At 38.5% G+C, this 19,108-nt stretch overlaps 1 non-coding gene across 1 annotated transcript; it reads left to right on the top strand.

Moving 5' to 3' along the window:
- Nucleotides 1–18,798: 18,798 nt before the first annotated feature.
- Nucleotides 18,799–18,905, top strand: LOC121228672 (small nucleolar RNA R71). The gene has a single exon (XR_005926247.1). It is a non-coding gene; the product is annotated as a small nucleolar RNA R71 (small nucleolar RNA).
- The last annotated feature ends 203 nt before the right edge of the window (nt 18,906–19,108 follow it).

Raw genomic sequence — 19,108 nt, 5'->3', positions numbered from 1 at the left:
TTTTTGGATTGAAATAGATAGCAGGAGTGTTAAATGAGCTAAATGTGTTGTTATAGATCAAGAAAGGCGTGGAATCGACTTCGAACGGGGGAAGGAAAAGATTTTTGACTAAATTGCAAAATTTCCATATTTTGCACCGAGGTAAGTTTGTATGTAAATAATACATTATTTTTATTTACGTTTTTATATTTCAGCATATTTTATTTATTGTAGCTGATTTTGAATCATAATCGACTATTGAAAGAATGGAAATAAGTATTAGAAAGTGAAATACTTCCTGGTTTAACCTTCGGAATCGAAAGACATAGGTGGTATGTAGCTAGGTCACATGTATGGTGCCAAGTGCACATCATGTGTACAAGAGAGCTACGAGATACTATGTGGTAGCTAGGTCACATGTGTGATACGGGTTGTATACCATGTAGACAGGAGAGCTACGGGATAAATGTAGCTAGGTCGTATGAGTGGTTTGAGGTGAAGGACACCATGTAGACAAGAGAGCTATGAAATAAAATGGCTAGGTCACATGGGTGGTACTAAGTGTTCATGTTCACCATGTGTACAAGAGAGCCAAACTATGTGATGGGTGGAACTACGCGCTGAAACCACCAAGTATCGAGACTCGATCCGAAGTGTTCAATGGGAAAATCGACTAAATGAAATTATGTATGATCTTGTAATGATAAGTGTAAGAATAAACATGTGTAACGTATGATTCATAAGCTCGATATGTGACTGGAAGTTGGAAAAATTGTTAAGGATAAGCAAAGAATGCAACAAAGTGTGAAAGATCAAAATTGATAATAAAACTTTTTGGACAGTCGTAGAGACGTGAATTTGAAAAATCACCAAAAATAGTAGGAATTTAATTAGAAGTTGAATGAGTACGAATTTAAAGCTTAATGAGTCTATTTTCATGTAAAAGAAACAGAGCAAGTAAAGGAATCCTATATTTTGAGATATTTATATTTTTGTGAGACTTGTTCAGGATGACTACATGATCCCCTATTCTGACTTTTAAAAATCATTAAAAATTGTAAAAAAGTAATTAAGAAATATAATTTATATTAATAGATTCTTTATTGAGTCTAGTTTTAAATGAAACAAATTTCATGACTATTTGACTTTTGTACAGGGAGAAAATTAATTCGTAGTGAATAGAGGTCAGATCAGTCGAGCTGTATAACAAGGGAAATTTTAACTAATAGACTGTACTAATTTGCTAGACCAAAAATTCTATAAAAATTTTAATAATAATTAATATGAGTCTAGTTTCAGGAAACTTTTACGGATTTTAATTTTGAGTTTTGTAACTCGAGTTATGATTTATTCAGTGAACATGACGCAGGAGGGACAGTTTGATCAAATTGGAGTAAATAGTGAAATTAAAAATAGATATAATTGAGTTATTTTGTAAACATATTATATTCCTTATTTATTATTTATATACTTACTTACTAAGCTATACGCTTACTTTCTTTTCTCTCTTTTTTCTTATGGTGTCATCCAACTAGCACAGGAGTTAGAGATCGTTGAAGATCTGCCCGCACTATCAATACTTTTGGTATTTGAACTAAACATTTTGAATTATGGCATGTGTAGTAGGCTTAGCTATTTTGTTACGTGTCATAATTGCCTAGGTTTAAAATATTGGTTATAGTATTTGACCTATTATTTTGTACAATGCCATTGAAGTTGGCTAATATTATTAAAGGCATATGTTATAACGATTTATGATCTAATTGGATGCCATATTTTTGTCTCGATTTTATTTAATGGTATGTGTTATGTTCTGGTAATACCTCGTACCCTGTTTCGGTGTTGAATGCGGGTAAGGGGCGTTACACAAACCTTTATTACACTTATGGCAACTCTCAATTTCGATTATTTCACACAATTGCTACCTATTTTATAACATTTACAAAGAGGTCCATTTTAGGTGTTTTTCATGAACACCATTTTACAAGAGTTATTTATTTCACAACTATAACTCATTTTCTTCCATAAAGTTTCAGCTCATAACATAAATGCTTTTGTGGAAAAACCCTAAACTCTAAACCATATTGCAAAATAGTCCCTCCAATAGCTAAATTAACTTACAAGGGTCCCAAAAGTACAAAAATTATCAAGAAAAGTCAACAAAATCACTTACTTATGAGAGAACTTAATGGCTGAAAGTTTCAAACTTCAAAAACCCCTTTCTTGTTGATATTTTCAGTGGAGAAGATGAATGGTAAAAGGATGAAGCCTTTTATTTTATTTTATTTTATTTCTAGTCAAAATAAGTTACCAACTTCACTTAATTTTGACTTTTCTATTCTTCTTTATCTCCATGACTGACCATACCTAAAGAAAATAGGTCTATTTGCTCTGTAAAGACCCCAAATTATGATTCTCTAGTTATTTATGTAACGCCCCAAATCTTTAAGTGATTAAATTTGTGTGTTATGTTGCATGTTGGCTTGTTTCCTTTAATGGTTAAGTATCCTGAGAAGTGTGGGAAGTCCTGGGTTCAAACCTAGGCTTTCGCAAAAATTTTTGTTTTAATTGAATAAAACCTTTGCTACTAAATGATGGGTTTTTAAATAATTGCGGGGAAATCAAGTCATAAAAATGCTATTGGTCCAGGGGATAGTGGCATGTTACTGCTGCTAGAAGGTCTTGAGTTCTCGAGCCCTATTGAGCACAAGGGGTGTTTATGTTGCTCCTGTGCCATGTGGGAAGTTGAGTAGTAGTAGAACTCTAAAACTAGTGGGTGGTTGGAGTGGTTGAGGGAGAGTGGAGTGTGTGGCCGAATGTTAGGGGGAGTTTGAAAGGGGTTTGAACTGGTCGATTGAGGGATTAGAGGAAAGATTTGGGGAGAGATTTAAGGAGTGGATCAAGGAGTGGGGAAGAGGTAGCGGTTTGCCGAAAGTGGGACTCCCTTTATGCCAAATTGGTCTTAGGCATTTGGTACTGAATCTACCCAGTTTTTGCTCTCTTTTGCGGTAGTTTCTCCTCTTTTGCTTCGTCTTAATTATTTGTCAGTCAAACTCTTCTGGTGACCATTCGGGTATTCTAGTGTTTCGTTTTGGGGCTTTCTTTTGTCCAAACATTTTGTTCCTCCCACCACAACCAATTTCTGAATACCATTGGTTCTTTTCTTCTTCTCAATTCAGTTTGTTCTAGCCGAACCCCTTCTTTTCTTTCCTACTTCCTCTCATTCGAGTCTTCTACATTAATTGATTCCCACTTCACTCCACACTGTAACCTTAGCCGATTGTTCTTGCTCTTTTCCTTCTCTTCATTTTTCTATTGTGGCCGAATACCTGTTCTCTCCTACCAAACTTTCGATTCTGGACTTTTGATGTTTGACTAATCAAGTGTGAGGGTATATGTTTCCTCTTCCTCTCTCTTTCTCTCTTCTGTCGCGTTTATAACTAATATCTCCCTATGCTGCCGTTGTCTGAAAGGTACAAGTGTTCCATTTTTCCTCTATCAATTGTGCATTTTCGGCTTTTGTGGGTGTAGGTCGAATATTCTTTCTTGTAGTTTGGGAATTAAATTTTGGTAAGCGGTTGTTCAACTAGTACAAACTATTCAATTGTTGATGGTTGATAAGTGTGGTTTGGAATGTAGATAAACCCTAAAGCCTTTTGATTGGTCTCTTACAATGGATTCAGTGAGTTAGCCATAAACGACTGATTTGTTCTAGTAAGGGGTAAGTTTTTAGGCAAGTTATTTCTACGGGGGGTTTTGGATAGGATTATTGGTATGCGATTAGCGGGATCTTGTAAATGAATGTAGGTTGGAGTTCTCGTGGACTTTTCACACATTTTTGTGAACAGTTGTGTAGTCACACTGCTATATTCATAAATCGGCAAAAGCCGTAAAACCTGACTAGTATCACTGCATGAGCGTGCGCTTACTCATGTGATGAATCGAAAGTACAAAATGTGGTCGTTCGATCTTAGAGGCCACCATGAGTTGTTTCCTGGGCTTGGGTCATTTTGGGCCATGTTGGGCCGAAATGGGCCGTGCGAGTCCAACAAGCTCGTTGACCCCACACTGGTAAACCACATAGACGTGTGGAGATTAATAGGCCAAGATATGTGTTTCGTACGACCAAGGCCATTTTTGGGCTTATTGGGCCACACGGGCGTATAGGCTCACATGGGCCATATTATGGGTTTTGGCCCCATTTTTATTGATTGACTGTTAAGGTTGCACAAGTCGCCCGAGACGACTGTGGACTTTCTGTTGGATTGGTAAGCACATTTAGACCCTATATTGATAAAATGACTGATATACCCCTATGTTGTGTATAACTGTATTTGAGCATGGCATTTCTGCATACACGTATGATATTATGACATGACATGTTGTATGGAGTGGGTTTGATATATTTGGAGGAAGTGTATTGTACTGGCAGCTCTGCTGCATATACTATTTAGTGTCACATCCGGTGCTATATTTTAGAGTGTAGGGATGGGTGGGTTGATTTTATCCCCACATGGAGTGTAGGGCTAGACAGAGAGGAGTGTAGAGGATGGATTGGTATGACTTTTGATTGCATTTCTATTACTATTACTGTTACTGTAATAGGCTAAAGTCCACACTGCTACTAAAACTGTATGAGGCTAATGCCCTAACTAATACTAGAGTGTTACTTAAACGGGCTTAGGCCCAGACTGAAATTGCCTATGGTGTGACTGATTGATTGTCTAATAAGGGATTACACACTGAGTTTTCATAAATTCACCCTTCTGCTTTCCTGTGCAAGTGTGCGAGGGACTCGATGAAGGCCACACAACTACTTTTGCTATTTTTTTAGACTTGTATCCTTTAAGCTATTTAATTTGGGTATTTGCTATGTAATATGGCATCTTAAAATTTTTACTTTAATTTGGGGTATTAATTACTTTGATATATATCTGCTAGTAGTAGGACACGAGTTTTCAAAAAGACAAATATTTTCCAAAACACCACGCTATTACAACATATTTCAAAAAGCTTCCACAACAAACATTGTTTTTAAAAAAGAAAGTAATAACAAACCATAAATGATTATCTTTTGCTATACCTATTTGAGTTTTTCACAACGATCAAGATACCTATAAGGTTGTTGAAGATTACTACAAAGATTTTGATTTAATACGGACTTTTCAAGCGGAATGATACTTTTCAAGACACACTTCAATGTGACATTGCAGATTCGGCCATAACATCCAGGCTGAGCTTGGGTGTTACATTTAGTGGTATCAGAGCCAGGTTATAAAATTCGGTTGTGGATTTGGTTTTCTTTAAAAACATAAAATTTCAAAAGACCTATTTTACAGGGGTGAAAAGCATTTTTAAAGTATTATTTCTGAATGTGTGGTCTACCGAGTCTCCAGCGTCGATTCTGTAAGTCCTCTAAAACTATTGTTTGTTTAATACTGAGACTATTGTAGGCAATAGACTTGTCTGAAATACTCTGCTTATGGTAAATTAAAATTATAGTGAAACTGTGATTTGCGTAAACAAGACTCTGAATTACTGATAACATTTTTCATAACATATCCTGCAATAAATACTGGAACTGTAAACTGATGCATAAAATTTTTAATTTAGATAATATGCAAATCGATAATAAGCACCCAAAGGTACTCGTGAAAGGGGTACAAGAGGCCGCGGCTAAGACTATGGAGGTGCTCGGGCTGGGTCGTCGGCATTAGGTCATATGCCTAGCAATGAAGCTAGAGAGTCACCGGCTTCACCTGTGATTGAGACTGGGTCACACAATCGTGTAGCTCAGGACGATGCACTGTCCCAAGCTATGTTGCGAATTTTGGAAAGGGTCGCTGGGCCTAATATTGGTACTGTGGGCCATGGGTCAGTGACAGAACGACTCAGGTGTAATGGAGCTAAGATCTTTAGGGGCATCGCTGGAGTGGCCCCTAATGTGGCTGAATATTGGATTTAGGCCACAGAGCGGATCATGGATGACCTCAACTACACCCCAGAGCAGAAAACTAAAAGGTATAGTGTCGTTGTTACAAGATAAAGCCTACTAGTGGTGGCTTACAGTGAAAGAGGGTACCCAGCCTGATCGGTTGACTTGGGAAATTTTCAAAACGGCATTTCAAGGGAAATATGTGGGCACTAGTTATGTGGATGCCCAAAGGAGAGAGTTTTTCTGACTTAGCCATTATGCGCGTGGGATGGTGGCTTCTGAATATGAGCATTGTGTTCATTTTGAGGACAGCTCGACAGAGGGAGTGAGATTTTGCTGTATTAGTGGAAAAGGCGAAAATCACCAAGGATGTGAAGTGCATCGAGCACTAGAATCGTGAAAACGGCAGGGGAAGGAACAAGAGGGTTTGGAAGCCCTTAAGTTCAACTGTGAGGCTTAAGAAAAAGGCCAGGGTTGATGGGACAATCAGAGTTGCGCCCTCTGTTGCTGCTTTTGGGCCGCAGCCTTGTACTGATTGTGGGAGACGCCACCAGGGCGAGTGCTGAAAAACGTTAGAGGCATGTTTGAGGTGCGGATCTTTGGAGCATCGCATCAGATATTGTCTAAAGAGGCTTGATCAGATGCAAGCTACTGGTATGAGTACTGTTTAGCCCCCGAGAGGTGTTCAGCAGCCACCGAGAGGCCATTGTCATGGAGCACCGGGTAGAGGTGCTAGTCATACTGAGGTGAGGGAGCCAACATTGGTTTATGCTGCACATCTCCGAGAGGATGGAAACACCCCTGATGTTATTAAGGGTACGTTCTTTATCCATAATGTACTTTATAGTGCATTGATTGATGTTGGGTACACACACTCGTATATAGCATGCACTATGTCTGAGACTTTAGGTATTATGGTTGAAAGCACTACAAGTGAGGTTATTGTGTTGAGTCCATTAGGGCAAACAGTGAGGGTGAATAAATTGTTTAAGAATGTACCCTTGGAGGTTCAAGGACTGATCTTTTTGGCGGATTTAATGGAACTCCCTTTTGGAGAACTCGACTTAATTTGGGCATGGACTGACTGGTTAAGCATCAGGTGAATTTAGACTGTCCTGCAAAGCGGGTGGTACTAAAAACTGAAATGGGTGATGAGGTAATTGTGATTGGGGAGCGTCGAAATTATCTGTCAAATGTGATTTCTACACTTAGAGCTGAAAAGTTGGTTGTAAGGGTTGTGAGACGTATCTAGCCTATATCAGTGTTTTCGATTTTGAGGTTCCTTCTGTTAAAGATATCAAAATGGTTAAGGATTTTTCTGATTTTTTCCCGATGAACTGTCTGGGTTACCACCTAACTGTGAAGTTGAGTTTGGGATAGTGCTCTTGCCTGGTATAGCTCCTGTGTCTATCGCCCCTTATAGAATGGCACCGAAGGAGCTTGTGGAGCTTAAAGCTCAGATTTAGAAATTGCTGGACCGAGGGTTCAACCGCCTTAGTGTGTCTCTTTGGGGAGCACCGATTTTATTCATGAAAAATAAGGATGGATCGATACGAATGTACATCAACTATCGGCAACTGAATAAATTGACTATTAAGAATAAGTACCTCCTACCGAGGATAGACGAATTATTCGACCAGTTCCAAGGAGCTTCAGTCTTCTCTAAGATTGATCTCCGATTGAGGTACCATCAACTGAGGGTCAAGGACCCTGATGTTTATAAGACAACATTTAGGACTTGCTATGGTCATTACGAGTTCCTAGTAATGCCGTTTGGACTGACGAATGCACCAGCGGTTTTCATAGATTTGATGAACCAAGTGTTCCAGCCTTATCTGGATCGATTCATAGTGGTTTTTATAGATGATATTCTGGTGTATTCGAGAACTGAAGATGAACACGATGCACATCTCCAAATTGTTCTGCAGATTCTGAGGGAGAGACAATTGTATGCTAAGTTTAGCAAGTGTGAATTTTGGTTACGAGAGACAATATTTCGGGGACATGTGATATCTACCAAGGGGATTAGGGTTGATCCTCAGAAAATTGAAGCTGTTTGGATTGGAAGTAGCCTAAGTTGGTATCTGAGATTTGGAGTTTTCTGGGTCTGGCAGGGTATTATAGACGGTTTGTTGAGGGGTTTTCGTTCATTATTGCACCTCTAACTAAGTTGTTGCATAAATGGGTACCGTTTAATTGGACTAATAAGCAGTAGGAGAGTTTTGAGAAGCTGAAAAATGATCGCGTGATTCGTAACAAGTAATAAATATTTATAATGAGGATCAAACCTAGACTACCTATTATCACGATGAAAAGGCAAGCGCACCTACCGAACAATAGTATAGTAATGGCAAGATTGGGATATCGTACCCATAGGAACCAAAAGTACTAGTAATAACTATCTTTTTATTATCTAGCCTAAGAATAAAAGGGTTTATTTATTAAACTAACTATTTAAACTAATTAACTGTTTTAATTAAAGCAAAGAGAAAGTTTGGAAAAAGACTTGAAGAAAAGCAATTGATAAAGACGACACCCAAGGAGGAATCCACCTAGATTTCACTTGTTATCTGGCTCGGAACCGAACGATTTATTCACTTGACTTGATCCGTAGAGATCCTTAAGTTAAGTTATTATCCCTATTCAAGACTAATACCATCTAATCCTTAGATTGAATAACCGAGACTTTTCTCTAATTAACACTCTAGGGTTGCATTAACTCGATCTATGGATCCCCTTATTAAGTTTCACCCTAATCTGGTAAAATCTCGTAACCCTATTTCTAAGCGTTCGATCAACTCCGCCTAACTATGCCAAATCTACTCTTAGGCAGGGTCTATTCCTCCTCTACATAAGCACATCAAATCATGAATTAATACCCGAAATATTAACTTAAGCATTAAGAATAAATCAAGTATTTATCATACAGTTCAGATAACAATAACAAGATCCATCATAGGTTTTATCCCCCTTAGGTATCTAAGGGATTTAGTTCATAATAAAATAAGAGTACATCTCAAAAGTATAAAAATAACAAAACATAAAGAAAACTCTAAAACCCCTAAAGAAATCCTAAGAGAGATCTTCAGTCTTGGAGTAGCTCGGGCTTTTGAGATGGATCGTCTGGCTTTCTTCAAGTAATTTTTGGCGTGTGGTACTGTATTCTAGAAAAGTTTTGGAAAGAGCGGCCCCTTTTGTGACAGCCCAAAATTGACCCTAGTCGGGAAGTGGTTTCGGGACCGCTAAACCGAGTCACCGAAAGGTTTGAATGTGATGTTTATTGTCTAGAATATGTAATCATGAATGTGTGAAAATTTCAAGCTTCGATTTAGTCGATTGCATGTGAATTTAGTCAATAGGACTTATATGAGAAAATTTTAAAATGTGATAGGTCAATGCATGAGGACCTATTAGTGCATGTGGAAGAAAAAGGGGACTTGCATGTCAAATTCCCCCTCCCTAATATGTAGTGGCCGGCCATGCTATGGGTGGAAACATGTCACCAACATGTTGTGTTAGTGATGTATGGTAAGAAAATAAAATAATAAGCATGATAATTAAATAATGAAAGGAAGGGTGATGAAAAAAAAAGAAAAAAAATAATAATGGTCTCATGCATACACCCCATTGCCGTGAGCTAAAGGAAGGAAAAGAAAGGTTTTGTTCATCCTTTTTCAACCTCTTTTGACCGAAAATCCTAAGGAAGAGGATTAGGAGGAAGTTTGGCCATGCATGTAACTAGATTGAGGTATGTTTAATGTTATTCTTTGAGATTCATGTATATTTTAAGTTGTAAGTTCAAAATCTACCTAGCCATGGTTCAAACTTTGTTAAATGATGGAGATGACATTCGGCCATGAATGTTACGTTCTTGGTTGGTATTTTGATGTCTTTGGCGATGAGGTAAGGAGATGGTTGACTTTGGGTGTTTAATAAAAGGGTTTGGATGTGAGAGTGTGTGAGAAGTAGAAATGAGGAGTCTTAGCAACTCCATGAAGGTTCGGCCATGGTAGTTTGAGGATTAGAGATTTTATTTCTTGTTAAAAATTTGATGAATCCTAGTGTGTGAAGTGCTTGAACCAACTAAGGATTAATAGATGCATGGGTACAAAGTAGGAAGAATCGGCTACTATGGTTGACACCAATGCCGAATGTAAAGATGTTATAGTAAATAATGTATGTGATTTGAGTTGATAATGTGAAAAAGGATAATTAGATGTATTATAAATGATATAAAGATTTTAGAAATTATTTTGGTTAGGTGTGTGTATGATTAAGTATATTCGGCAATATACTTAAAGTGAGTACTTGATATTATATGGGAGTATGTATATTCGGCCACATGAGTAAATATATATATGATGTTAAATTTGATTATGTATAATGGGCATTAAGATGTGGAACTTAAGAAATGTAGTCATATGTGGAATTACATGATGTTATAGTTGACATTGTACACACATACATCCATTCGGCCATCAACATGAGTAATTAGTGAGGATGGTTGCCGAATATACAAACATACATAAGCATGTGTAATTGAATTATGAATGTTTAACAAGATGGTTAAACTAGTGAATTATTGATTAAGCTCAAGGAGCTAAAGGAGGAGAATCAAGCAAAGGCAAAGAAAAGATCACTGAGTAGCCGAGTTGGAACTGTCTTACCCAACACAAGGTAAGTCATTAAGCATGTAGTTGGTATTATTTCAAATGGTCATAATGTTTATGTATTGATGCTGAATGGAATGAATAAATATACATATATATATATGCATGTACGTATGTGATGATGAAATTGTTGAATGAAAAGAAAGAGGTAAGATGTACTGAGTTGTTGATCTCGGCACTAAACGTGCGGGTATAACCATTTATGACCATGAGATTGGCGCTAAGTGCGCGGGATTAAATTGTACAGCACTAAGTGTGCGATTTGACTATGTTGCACTAAGTGTGCGAAATGAATATGATGCACTAAGTGTGCGAATTGACCATGTGGCACTAAGTGTGCGAGTTTGACTATGTAGCACTAAGTGTGCGATTTGATTACGTAGCACTAAGTGTGCGAGTTGATTATATAGCACTGAGTGTGCGGACTCAATATACATTCGTGAATCATTATGGACACTATGTGTGCGACACTATTGAGTCGATCGCGGACAGCGGATCGGGTAAGTGTCTTGAGTACATGGCTAATAGGTGCTATGCTTATACTTGGTGTTGAGCTCGGTAAGTTTGAACCTATGTGACAAATATACTTGAAGTCACGTACATAAAATTTATCGTAGGATGGGTGAAAGGCCGTTTAGTCGTTTGATTGTAACGAAAATAAATTGATTTATGAAAATGCTTCAATGTCCTATTGATGAGTATATGGAATGTGATTGCATGAATTGATATGAAACTGAATCGATAGGTTGGAGGAACTATGGTATGGTTCGGTATGGATGGAGTAAATTGTCTCGTTCCATTTTGTTTCCTCTTGTGATAATGTTATTGATGGATGGTAGTGCATTGCTTATGACTTACTGAGTTATAAACTCACTCGGTGTTTCCTTGTCACCCATTATAGGTTGCTTGGACTCATCTATTTTTGCGGGGTCAGGCCGTCATCGAAGTCATCACACCGGATAGCAAGTTTTGGTACTTTCTTCTTAGTTGGCTTAGAAGAACATTTTGGCATGTATAAGCTATTACATTGTGTTTGAACTTTGGCATGTAAACTTTAAGCCATGCGAAAATGGCCCGAATGTTCGATTGAGTTGGATCAAGGGTAGGCATGAAATGGACCTAGTTACTTTCGTAACAGATGCTGGCAGCAGCAGTGTCATGAGATTGAAAAATCACTAAAAATAGTAGGAGTGGAATTAATTGATGAATAAATTATGTAATCGAAGCTCGATGAGTCTGTTTTCATGAGGAAGTAACGAAAATATATTAAGAGATAATCAGATTTTTGTGGGACAGGGCCAGAACGGTTTCTGGATTCCCTGCTCCGACTTTGGAAATTCATTATAAATTAACCAGAGATAATTGGGGGTCGTACCATATATGTACAGATTCCTCTCTGAGTCTAATTTTCAGAGAAACAAACGGCATCAGTATTGAAGCCCCGTGCAGGGAGATATCCAAGTCGTAATGGGCAAAGGTCAGTGTAGTCGACCCCTGCAACATGGGAGACTTTGACTAATAAACTGTACTAATTGGCCCGACCAAAAATTCTAGAAAAAAATACATAGATGGGCACATGAGTCTAGTTTCTGGGAAAAATTACGAAACTGATTTTCGAGTTACGAAACTCAAGATATGATTTTTAAAACGACTAGTACACAGATTGGGCAGTGTCTGGAAAATAAACTTTATAAGGGGTTAAAGTCAGTTAACACCTCGTGTTCGACTCCGGTGTCGGTTTCGGGTTCGGGGTGTTTCACCTTTCTAGGTCACACTTAGGGTGTTTATATAGGCTTTGGTTTGGCTTTCTTCCTCCCTAAGTATCCTTTTCCGTGTAAAATACAACTCTTAGAAAAAAGGACACGCCTGTGTGCCACGACCGTGTGACGTGATTACCAGGCTGTGTTTGATCCATTGAATTGCACACAGCTGTGTGGGCTCAATGGCCAGACTGTGTGAATCGTGAAAACCTTAGTCGACACCCCCGAAGGCCACAGGCGTGTGAGACGCCCGTGTGGCAAGGCTTAGGCCGTGTCATCTTCTCGATTTGGTCTATTTTTGTCCCTTTTTTAGCTAGTTTTTGGCTCCTTTCAACTCTTGGTGCTCTTCTGAGTAAAAAACATGAAATAATCAGATTAAGAGCACAAAAATCCACAAATCTAGTAATAAACATCCATAAATATGCTAAGTATTTGGGGTATAGATATGTATAATTTGGCATTTATCAAATACCCCCACACTTAAGCATTTGTTTGTCCTCAAGAAAAATTCTCATTTACTTCTAGAATTCATTCCTCTCAATCACACAATCATTACTGATAATGTTTCAAGTTATTCCATAGAAAATCATACAGTGAGAATTCAACTATAGGGGCATTAAAAGCCTCAAACAATCTAAATCGAATATTTTGATAATAAAATCATAGGTAATCTCCTTCCTCTAAGTAATTAACTTTAGTCCTAAATATACAAGAGATGACATCCTCACTAAAGATTCACTCAAATCACTCAAAGTGTTTAAGGTTCAAGATTAAGCACTCGATTGTCTAACATGAAAAGTTATTACCGTAGACTTGCATGAAAATCAAATCTCCACTACTTGTAAATGATGTGATACACTAATCAAAAGGTCTTTGCATGGTTGTAATGGGGTTTAAGGTACAGGTACGGATACAAGCTGAAGAGAAAAGGGTTAGAATCGAGATAATTTCAATATATTACCCCACTATTAAAAACTTAATTACTGAACCAAAAACAAACATCTAGAACTATTTTACGTTCATGACAACTTTAGCTTGCTGAGAATTACAATATACTACTAGGTTTTTTTTAGAACAAATAAAGTCGATACAATATAGAAATCATACTTCATGATTCAGTAACAAAAAATGGTGAACATAGGGAGGTAACAATATTAAATTCTATCTCGATAAAAAGGGTTAAATTTAGTAGGAGGATTTCAACAATAATGGGTTAAAGGGTTAATGATGAGGGTTAATCAATGAAAAAGGGTTAATAGGCTCAAGGGGTTTCACTAAGGGTTTAATTATGTGGGAAGGCTTTTTATGGAGTAAATGGGTTAAATCCTAAGTGCCTTTATCATCTCAGTATATCAAATCATACGTGTGATCTCGATATGCATAATCGAAGCAAGTTATAGAATAACAGTTCAATGTTGACACACTAAAACCACAAAAGAAGTGAGCAAGAAAGAAAGGTATATGCTCAAAAGGATCAAAAATCTCACCAAAAATTTGGGTTTTTGATGTCATTCCTATATACTTAAGATTTCAAGATAATACCTCAAATTAGGAAAATAATCTAAAAATTTTAGTTCTCAAAATATCAACTTATCATGGTCGATTCTCTAATGTCCTATAATCAAATAATCACGCATAATTCCCATGGTCTAATTCATGACATACCAACAATAATTATAGATCAATCAGAATTTATTCGATTAATATTATGAGAAAATAACATAAGCACAAGACCAAATTCAGGGAATTGAGAATAATACAAAAAGTTAGGTTTCATGTTCACCCCCCCCACACTTAAGATGTACATTGCCCTCAATGTACAAAGATAGATTATTCAAAATAAAGAAAATCATAAGAGGAAAGGAGGTGAAACTCCCTGTTATATGGATGTGGAGCTTGATTCTAAGGATAGAGTGGTCGGGGAAAGTGGTAGCTGCCATTGTTCTTGGCTAGATGAAGAAATTGGGTCGTTGAACATGGCACTCGTGAGGTATTGTTTCCCTTTTGTTTCCTCATTCCATAAAATATTCCTAGCAGCTTTGCTTGGAAGTCTGTAGAATCATGAAGAGCTTATTAAGAGTTTGTGTGGAAGAGAGCGCAGTAGGATTAATTGTTAGAAATACCAGAAAATGGAAAAAATAAAATTTACTAATATAGATATGTCTTTCAAAATAAAATAAAATAAAAAAATTGAAATGAAAATAAAAATCAAAAGAAAAATAAAAATAAATAAAATAAAAATAAGAATAAATAAAAAATAGGAGGAGTCAATGATTCTCGTCGGTGGGGCCCTCAGGTGGTGGTGCTGGAGTGGCGATGTGGAAGTGGTGGCACAGTTGCTGCATCATGGCCTGCATATCGTCCATCTGTCTATCACGTCGCCGATCTCACTCGTGAATCATCTCGAACTGTGTAGCACAATACTGCTCGAAATGGACGAGTAGGTCGGAAAGGTGTACCAATGAAACAGCCGCATGAGCTGGTCGATCCCTAGGTGGCGCAATAGAAGGCTCCTGATGCTATGGGGGAACATCGTCATGGATGTCCTCAAGATCCTCCTCGTCAATGGCATGCAAGAGACAGTACTGAGGAGGATCGGTCCTACATCGGCGCTCGATCATCCTCATGTGTAACATAGTCATGATGCCCTGTGGGGACATCTGACCTATCAGGGTAAGCGCTGATGACTGGGCCACGGTGTTGAGGAGGGCGAAGTGTTTGGCAAGGCGCGTCACGTAGGGGCCGATGGAGATCATTCCCTTCCTATGCCGTTCGGTCCGATGGTGAATGGCGAAAGCAATGAAGTAGGCTAAGTCAGTCACATGTACATTTGCCATGCACCATAAATAGTAGGTGTTGTGGGTGTTGATGATGCTGGTGCTCTTTCTCCTTCCGGTCAAAATGGCATGAAGATATCTTAGGGAATGGGGGAGAGCTGAGGCCTTCGAGCGGCTGGGGTCGTAGTTGGAAGAGAGTGATGCCAAAGCCTTCCAGCACAAGGAGAGGGAGATGTGGTTATTGCGTGGTAGTGCATTCATGTCTCCTCCTCCATAAACTCATCGGTGTAAAGTCCCAGAGCAACTCCAAACTCTAGGACACTCATCGCATGAACTAGACCGCCTAATCAGAGGTGAATGGTGCCTGGGTCGTCATTATTCGTCATCACCACCTGTAAATGAAAAGTAGAGCATAATTCTAAAGTTATCTCTAAATAAGTGGGCTCGGTAATAGCAAAGAACCATTCCCATGGGTCTGTGGACAGGAGGGCGCGGATGGCATCAGCAAGCTGGACCTGCTCCACAGCAGCCCAGTCGATGCAGTGACCTATGGTGATGGGTCGTGCGCGTAATATTTGAAATAGCTCCTCCTGCGAAGCTTGTGGAAAGTCAAAGAACGGGTGCTAAACTTTGGCTGTAGCACGCATCGAGGAAGAACCCAGTCCCCTACGTCTCTTTGAGGATGGGATCGCGGCCTTCTTTCCTCTCGATGACGACATAATGTACCTAAAAATATATGAGCAGTGATAGAATCCACGATACATTAGTAGTTAAGCAAGAGGCCCCAAAACTAGTATATGCTATTTAATTGCTTAAATAATTCAAATATAGAAGATTCTAAGTCAAATTCCTAACTTGTATAAAGTAAAATAGTACAATATGTATGTAAAACATGTATAATACTAATGTAGCAATACAAATTGGAAAAATAAAGTTGAGAAAGTGAACCAAGGGTTGTTGTATGGCAGCGCACGGGCATGTGGTGGCGAGCACGGGCGTGTGACGAGGGGGTATAGCCGTGTGGAGGAAAAATGGAGGGTATAGAGAGGGGAAAGTGGGGATTAATGCAAATGGAATGGTTTTCAGGGTGTTTTGAGGGTTGGGGAAGTGAGAATCTTGAGAATGGTGGCCAGAATAAGGATTAGGGAGTGGGGAGGAGGAGTTTTCGGCTAGGGTTTTGAAAGGGGGAAGAAGATGAACAGTGGTTTGTATATATAGGGAAGGGTCACAAGGCCTAGGGCCACACCCGTGTGCTATGAGTGTGAGCCCGTGTTTTTTGAATTTTTCAATTTAGGTCGTGCCCGGCTACTGTCCCATGTCCATGTGTCTTGGTCGTGTGTGGCACACGGCCATGTCGCACGGCTGTGCCTAGCTTTGTTCACTTCTCCCATGCCCGTGTGTTCCTATCTAGTTCACCTGCGGCCATGTGGGATTTATCGTACCTTGTGTTTTGGGGAAATCATGTCCTGCTTCAACACGGCCGTATTGCACGGTCGTGTCTCTTCCCTTGTTTGGCCACGGCTTTAGGCATGCCTTGTGCCTGGCATGTGTGCTGAAAAACTGTGCAATTCAAAGATTAAGTTAAGGATCCAAATTGTTAGAAAATAAAAATAAAGAAATCAAAATATGTTAGTGCTCGGGTTGCCTCCTAAGAAGCGCTTATTTACAGTCTAAGCTCAACTTACCTCTCCGTTGATTTCTCATGGTGGTTTGAGGAGTTCATACTCCTCGTTCCTGCTGTCAATTTTAAGATAAGGTTTTAAATGGGTGTTGTTTACCTTAAAAGTGCCGAACTTGCAATGACTCACCTCCACTGTACCGAATGGAAAAATACTAAGTATCGTAAGAAGGATTTCCTCATTTGGTGTGGTAGTGACAATGTGAGGATCAACGGCATCTAGTAAGACTGTATCGCCGACCTGAAGTTGATTAAGAGAGGTATCGGGCTTGTGTTTGCGTAGTTTTGATTTATCATGTGTTCTCAGTTTCTGTTCTCGCCATTTGTCTAGCTCCTCTATCCGTAGTCTTCGTTCTTCATGGACGTCTTTGTTCTCTTCATGATAGTAGCAGACTGTTTCTGTTATTTTGGTTCGAGGAAGTTCCTGCAAAGACGATTGAATATTAGTTTTATCATCGACAGGTTTTATAGTATTAGCTTGAGTCTTAGAGGTTTTGACTGAGTCGCGTGCTTGGAGTGTTATTGCGTCATCACCTGCACGAAGTGTTAGCTCTCCTATGCCTACATTAATAATGGTTCTGGAAATTGCTAAAAATGGTCGTCCTAAAATTAAAGGTACCTCGTTATCCTCATCCATATCTAAGACGACAAAGTCTACTGGGTAAATAAACTTATCAATTTTAACGAGAACGTCTTCAATAATACCCTTAGGAATTCTAACTATTTTGTCAGCCAATTGTATGCTCATCCAGTCTGTTTGGGTTTACCGAGACCTAGTCGTTTAAACATTTTATACTGCATAACATTTATACTTGCCCCTAGATCAGCTAAAGCATTATTCACAGATAGATTACCAATTAAACACGGAATTGTAAAACTTCCTGGATCTTTCAATTTGTTAGGTAGCTCATTCTTTAGAATAGCTGAGCAGACTGCATTGAGTTCCACATGCGATGTAGCATCTAATTTTCTTTTATTGCTTAGAAGTTTCTTTAAGAATTTTACTGAGTTTGGCATTTGCGAAAGAACTTCAATAAAGGGTAAGTTAATATGTAATTTCTTTAAGAGTTTGACAAACTTACCGAATTGTTCTTCTATTCTATCTTTCGTCATCACTTTAGGATATGGCACACGAGGTTCATGATTTGTACTTACCTGTTTGGGATCATTATTGTTTACCTCTTCTCGTCCTTTGTTCATCATGTTGTCTTGCTGTATTTTTGGCTCAGGTGTAATGAATCCTTTCGTATCCTGAGTGCTAATTGCATTGATGTGTTCCCTCGGATTAGGTTCAGTATTACTTGGTAGGCTACCTTATGGACATTCGGAGATTAGTTTGGATAGCTGGCCTATCTATGTTTCGAGTCCTTGGATCGATGCTTGTTGATTCTTAAGTGCTGTCTCGGTATCTTGGAAATGGGTTTCTGACACCGAGATGAATTTAGAAAGCATCTCTTCAAGGTTCGATTTCTTCTCTTGTTGATAAGGTGGTTGTTGAAAACCTTAAAGATTTTGTGGCTTTTGATTCCCTTGACCACCTCAAGAGAAATTTGGGTGGTTCCTCCAACCTGCATTATAAGTATTACTGTATGGGTTATTTTGAGATCTAAAGTTATTGTTACCAATATAGTTGACTTGTTCCTCTTCTGTTGTAGGATTGAAGGATTGGTATTCTGTATGCACACCTCCTCCGCTTGAGTCACACCTCATTACTAAATCTACCTGCGTAGAACCAAGTAAACCATCAATCTTTTTATTGAGAAGTTCTACCTAATTAGAGAGCATGGTAACTAAATCGATGTTATAGACGCCGGCTATTTTTGTTGGCTTTGTCCTCATAACTTGCCACTGATAGTTGTTCAGTGACATCTCCTCTATGAATTCATAGGCATCTTCTGGTGTTTTATTGTTGATGGTTCCGCCAGCAGCTGCATCAATCATTTGTCTTGTCTAGGGATTCACACCATTGTAGAATGTTTGAACTTGCAGCTAAAGCGGTAACCCATGGTGAGGTCACCTTCTTAGTAAGTCCTTGTATCTCTCCCATGCATCGTAAAGTGTTTCTAAATCCATCTGCACAAAAGAATAGATATCATTACGCAATTTAGTCGTTTTAGCCGGCAGAAAATATTTTAGTAAAAATTTCTCTGTCATTTGTTCCCAAGTAGTGGTAGACCCTCGTGGTAACGAGTTCAACCACTGTTTAGCTTTGTTTTTCAATGAAAAGGGAAATAACCGAAGACGAATGGCATCATAAAAAATGCCATTGATTTTGAATGTATTGCAAAATTAAAGAAAATTCACTAAGT

Source organism: Gossypium hirsutum, chromosome A04, assembly GCF_007990345.1.
Source record: "Gossypium hirsutum isolate 1008001.06 chromosome A04, Gossypium_hirsutum_v2.1, whole genome shotgun sequence".
In the NCBI taxonomy this organism is placed as follows: Eukaryota; Viridiplantae; Streptophyta; class Magnoliopsida; order Malvales; family Malvaceae; genus Gossypium; species Gossypium hirsutum.
The sequence above is the reverse complement of the archived record's forward strand: the minus strand, read 5'-3'. Positions and strand labels throughout refer to the sequence as shown.